Consider the following 6,286-nt stretch of genomic DNA (forward strand, 5'->3'; position numbering starts at 1 on the left):
GCATGGAGGACAGAATGACTCAGAAATCTTAGAATAGCCAAATCATGTGAAAAGATCCAAAAGCTGCTTCAAAATGAACTGCATCTGCCTGACTCACAAATCCAGCAAATTACAATATTTAAATCTATGCAAAATAGCACTTCACTGGCATCACAAACCCAGCAAATTACAATATTTAAATCTATGCAAAATAGCATTTCACTGGCATTTTATCTGCATATTTAATTTTGCTTTGGGTTGGTATGGGTTTGCCTTCTTCCTGTGAGATAGTTTATTAGTTCAAAGGTGTGTTCTAGTTCAAAGAAATAATCTCAATCTAGTTTATTTTGTTTTGTTCCTTTTGGATTATAATTTAATAACTTGGGCTGCTTGGAATCATTTTACAAATAGATTTGAAACTACAGTTTGGATAAACCACACGCTCCTCAGACGTCTAGGAGACGCTAACCACCAAATCACCGAGAAAGAATATGAGAGAGAGCCTCAGACACTACGGGAGTTTCCGTGTTGCCCTAGGTGAGCTCATCATCTAGGATTCTGGGAATAATCGGACCCTCTTCCCCCTCAAATAGAGTGTTTCCTCTGCTTTAGTATTATATGCCACTTTCTTGGGATCTAATTGGGAACAGAACTGAGAGAAGTCTGAGAGGACATACTCTTTGCTGTTCTCATCACCATACTCATCCCTGATAAATCGTCAAGAAAGGAATTCAGGATGAGGTCACGGGAACTGAGTATCATCCCGCACTAGTCACCTCGGTCAGGCACCCTCATCACCAACACACTATGCCCTCTGAAGTTCCCACGCTTTGATCAGTAAACAGACCTACATCCTGAATTCCTTCCGCGAAAGCCTTTGCATCCCTTTGCTTTCATTAACCTCTGGGTCTCATCCTGGGGTTGGCCTCCCCTGCAACCCCTTTCACATGGAGGTTGTTCCTTACTTCTAAGTGGTGTAGATGGCTTCACCATCTGCCACTGCCATTTCCACACGGTCATTCATTGGGGTAATTGCTGCTTCTTCTGGTCTCACGTCACCTGGAGAGAATACCCAATCCCCTTCATTCCTGCTGCGATGACCTGTGCTTTGTTTAATGCTCTGCTGTTGCTGCCTTGAAATTTTAAGTAACTTTTGATCAAAGGCCTCATATTTTCACTTTGCATTGGGCCTCACAATTGATGGAGCCCATCCTATTCCTGGAGGTAGTCTTGCCCCTTCTAATTCACTCTACACTAAAAACTCAGGCTATGTTTTAAAAAAAGATTTTATTTATTTATTTGAGAGACAGAGAGTGTGCACATGCACTTGAGGGGGGGCAGGAGGTGGAGAAGGTGTAGAGGGGAAAAGAGCAGAGGGGGAGGGAGAGGGACAAGCAGACTCCCCGTTTAGCGGGGAGCTCGACGTAGGACTCAATCCTAGGACCCTGAGATCAGGACCTGAGCTGAAACCAAGAGTTGGAGGCTTAACAGACTAAGCCACCCAGGTGCCCACAGGCTATTATTTTTATCACTTGGCTCATGACACTCCTTTGGTTGAAACACATCGATGGCTTTTCATTACATTGAGAATCAAGTTCTCACTCATATCCTGGTCTACAAAGCCCTGCCTGGTTGGGCTACAGGCTTCCCTCCCCAATTCAACACCCACACTCACTGAAGTTGCAGGCACACTGCCATCTTTCAGATCGTTGTACACAGCAGTGCCTTCCCTGCCTCAGACCCTTTGCACACGTGGTTGCCTTCCTCTGCAACACTCTCTCCTGCACTACAACCTTCTCACCCCTCAAGACTTAACTTCAGTACCATTTTATATGTCAGGATGTGCTTACTGCCATAACAACCCCAAGTCTCTGTGGCTTATTCAAAAAAAGGTTCATCCCTCAGTCATGACATAATCATCTGGTTTCTACGGCCAGACTTCCTAATGAGGAGTTGGGGGCCCTTTTCAGTAGGGTGGCTTCATCACTTTCTAAAGCCTCAGATTCCTTCCCTGGATTGGCTGTGCCCAGCAGGAAGATGAAGGACGCATGTGTGGAGCACCACAGCAGAGGGGTATCACCAGGTCTCAAAGAGGAGTTTGCCAATCTCGCCCACATGCCCCTGGCTCCATGAATGTATAAAAGAGCCTAGGAGATGTTGTTTAGCTCTGTGCCCAGAAGGGAAAGGAAATGGGTTTGAGTGCATGTTACTATCTTGGATGCGGTCCCTTACTCAGAGTCTCTCTCTGAACTTTAATCACAAGCAGCTCGCCTCAATTTTACTCTACTTTTGTAATCAGTTTTTCTCACCTCAATTTGCTGGCTGAATTATTTTTTGCATTTTGTTTGTTTAGACTTTCTTACCTACTAGAATGCAAATGCCTTGTGGGCAGAGATCTTACCAATCTTTTTCACTGTTATAGCCTCAGGACTTAGAGCAGGACCAGGAATATGGTAAATAATTTAAAAAAAAAATCTGTTGACTAATTGAATGAGTACAAGAAAAATATCTGTCTTGTTCCCCCCTTGCCAGTAATATTGGTAACTATTCTTGCCTGTCATGCAGGAATGATAGAATGGCAGGATTCCCTTCTCCCACAGAGATTACTGGTGCTTTTAAAGACAGTACATAATGTTTAGAAGTAAATGGTCTGGAATCAGAGTCCCTCGGTTCAAACCCCAAGGTCACCACTTATTAGCTATGTAATCTTGAGCAACCTGCTCAATCTTTCAAGCCCTAGTTTCCTCTTCTATTAAAAAGTATAATAGTATACACATCCCAGGATTATTGTGAGGATAAAGGAGGTAATATATATAAAGTGCTCAGTACCAAGCTATGGTTAATAGCTCAATGAAAGTATGATTATTATTATTCACCACTACATACCCAGTGCCTGGTCCAGTACGTTGCATGAGCAAGCACTCAATATATATTGGTGGAATAAATGAATAAGCGAAAAACCTTCTCTCATAGCTAATGCCTCTAATAAAAACAAGAGCAATCTTTACTGGACCTTCAGTCCATGAAAGACCTTACCTGCTAATGTTCAGCTCTTGGAAGGTGCTTTTATGCATAACAATAGTGGACAAGCCCCAGGGAACACCCAACCTTTTGAAAACCACCTGGCAATATGTGTCCACTTGAACAAGAGCAGCAAATCTCATTCTCTTCCCTCACAATTTTGTTTAATTTTCATTTTTTTCCAGCTTTGAGATATAACTGACACACCTCACTGTATACATTTAAGGTGTACAGCATAATGGAGAGACTTATATACAGTATGACATGATTACTATAATAATTGAGTTTGCAATTATCACCTCATACAAATACAATAAAAAGAAAAAGAAAAAAAAAGGAAAAAATTTTTTCCTTGTGATGAGAACTCAGAATTGACTCTCCTTGTAACTTTCACATACATATGTCTTATAGCTGTTAACCATATTCATCATGCTCTACCTTCCAACCCTAGCACTTAACGTATCTTATAACTGGAAGTTTGTACCTTTTGACCACCTTCCTCCAATTCCCCTCCCCATACTCCCTGCCTCTGGTAAACACAAATCTGATCTCTTTTTCTAGGAGTTTGGCTTTTTGTTTGTGTTTGTTTGCATATAAATTCCACATGTAAATAAGATCATACGATATTTCTCTTTCTGACCTATTTCATTAAGCGTTAATGCCCTTGATGTCCATCCATGTTGCCGCAAATGGCAGAATTTTGTCATTTTTTATGGCTGAATTTTATATATATATATAAATATACTGATACCACAGCTTCTTTATCCATTCATCTGTCAGTGGACACTTAGGTTGTTTCCATGTCTTGGCTACTGCAAATAATGCTGCTATAAACATGGGGGTGCAGATATCTTTTCAAGTTAGTGTTTTCATTTCCTTTGGACACATGCCCAGAAGTGGAATTACCAGATCATATGACAGTCCTATTTCTAATTTTTTGAGCATCTTCCATTCTGTTTTTCATAGTAACTGTACCAGTTTACAATCCCATCAACAGTGCAAAAAGTTCCCTTTTCTTCACATCCTTGCCAGCATTTATTTCTTGTCTTTTTCATAGTGACCAGCCTAACAGGTATAAGGGGATATCTTGTTGTGCTTTTGATTTGCATTTCCCTAATGACCAGTGATGTTGAGCATCTTTCCTGATTCCTGTTAGCCTTTCTTATATCTTCTTTAGAGAAATGTCTATTCAGGACTTTTGGCCACTTATAAATTGAATTATTTGATTTTTTCTATTGAGTTGTATGAGTTCTTTCTATATTTTGGATATTAACCCCTTATCAGTTATACAGTTTATAAACCTTTTTCCCATTCCATAGATTGTTTTTGCACTTTGTTGATGATAGCTTTTGCAGGGCAGAAGCTTTTTTAATTTGATGTAGTCCCACTTGTTTATAGTTTATTTTGCTGCTTGTGTTTGAGGTATCATATCCCAAAAAGTCATGGCCAAGGCCTGTGTCGAGGAGCTTTTTTTCCTGTTTTCGTCTAAGAGTTTCATGGTTTCAGGTCTTACATTTAAGCCTTAATTTGTGATTTTAAGTATATCTTTCCATTGACGTCTAACCTTTTAATTTTTAAGTCAGGCTTTTTTCACAGACATGAGGTGCACTGAAATTTCTTCCTAGAGAAAGAATAATGATGGAGGAAACAAATGACCAATTAATATTAGAGCAAATGTCAATGTTAGCATTGCCCTATAATTTTAAGATAATTTGAAAAAATTAATCAAAAAAGTAAGTACATGTTCATAAAAAACTCAAATGGTATAGAGGAATACAGAGTAAGAAGAATATATTCCTCCATTGTTGAAAGTCAGTCTGGTCTCCAGAAGCAAACACTGTTAACAATTTCTTGTGTTTGTTTCCAGAAATTATCTATGCATGAATAAGCCTAGGTTTGTTCATTTTTGTTACAAAAAACAAAAATGGACTCCTATATGCAAACTGTTCTGCCACATGCACTACGCCCCCCTTTTTCTTTTTTAACAATAAATACCTTTATTACATGAGCAGAGACGGGAGGGAGGAGGATTTGTTTGCTTTCGCGGCTTTGGTTTTCCCCAGCAAGAACTCCAGCTCTCTGCCCTCTAGCACATGGCCATCTGCCTCCCACGCTGGCCTGGTCTTCTTGTGATGCACACAAGAAGCTTACCCGGCTGGAACCTCTCCTCCAGAAGATGCCGATTTGGGCATTCTTTGACCTTTCATCATATTTCTTCTTCATTTCTTCTATCATTTTCTGTTTAAAATTTCTTCCTCAGGGAAGAATGAAGGGGTGGAAATCGGCGGGGGAGACAAACCATGAGAGACTATGGACTCTGAGAAACAAACTTAGGGTTCTAGAGGGGAGGAGGGTAGGGGGATGGGTTAGCCTGGTGATGGGTATTAAAGAGGGCACATTCTGCGTGGAGCACTGGGTGTTGTGCACAAACAATGAATCATGGAACACTACATCAAAAACTAATGATGTAATGTATGGTGATTAACATAACATAATTAAAAAAAAGAAAAATTCCAACCATACACAATACAGAAAAATAAATAAATAATAAGATAAAATCTCTTCCTCCTCAGGAGTCAGCTTGGCCTCCTTGGGACCCAGGGGCAGTGCATGTTTGGGGTGGTGTGCTGTCAAGGAGCATGACACAGTTCTTCACAGGGTCTTGGCAAAGCAGTCCATTGATGGATGCATTGTAGACAACATCAATGACACTTGTTTGGCACATACAACACTTTGAGCCCCAGAAGGAGTGCCCCACATCCAGCTTCCACATCCAGCCTCCAGGCACGGTAATTATTGTTGCCTCCCCAGACTCAGACTGTGTGTGGGGGCGGGGGGGGCGGGCAGGGCCCAATCTGCGTGCGGCAGGGCATCCCCGCTCAAACTTCTGGTTCTGATGCTAGGACTTTCTTTTGCTCTCAGTCTTGTGTGTGCCAGTTGTCCTGGGAGATGCCCATCGCTCACAGCTGGCTGGAAAGAAAGCTACCCTGTGCTTTTTTTTTTATTAACAATCTTTTGTTGTTTTTCCTCAACAGTGCATTTCCCACACCTTTTATTGCCAGCCTAATATTCCTTTACATCGATACACTGTTATTTATTTTTGGTGGTATGTTTTTTTATCCAGTTTTATTGAGATAGAACTCACGTATCATATAGCTCATCCATTTAAAGTAGAAAATTCAATGGTTTGCTTTTGGCTTTCGGCTCGGGGAGGCAAAGGTGCAACTTTCTTCGGTCGTCCCAAATCCGGGTTCATCCGACACCAGCCACCTCCGCCATGCCGCCT

The 6,286-nt window shown here is 41.1% G+C and overlaps 1 pseudogene; it reads right to left on the reverse strand.

The window, feature by feature from the left end:
- Positions 1-946: 946 nt before the first annotated feature.
- On the reverse strand, positions 947-5,957 carry LOC112830029 (small ribosomal subunit protein eS8 pseudogene; annotated as a pseudogene).
- Between the last annotated feature and the right edge of the window lie 329 nt (positions 5,958-6,286).

The sequence above is a fragment of the Callorhinus ursinus genome, unplaced genomic scaffold (assembly GCF_003265705.2).
Source record: "Callorhinus ursinus isolate GAN/ISIS: 27379988/994484 unplaced genomic scaffold, GSC_fseal_2.0 scaffold27, whole genome shotgun sequence".
NCBI lineage: Eukaryota > Metazoa > Chordata > Mammalia > Carnivora > Otariidae > Callorhinus > Callorhinus ursinus.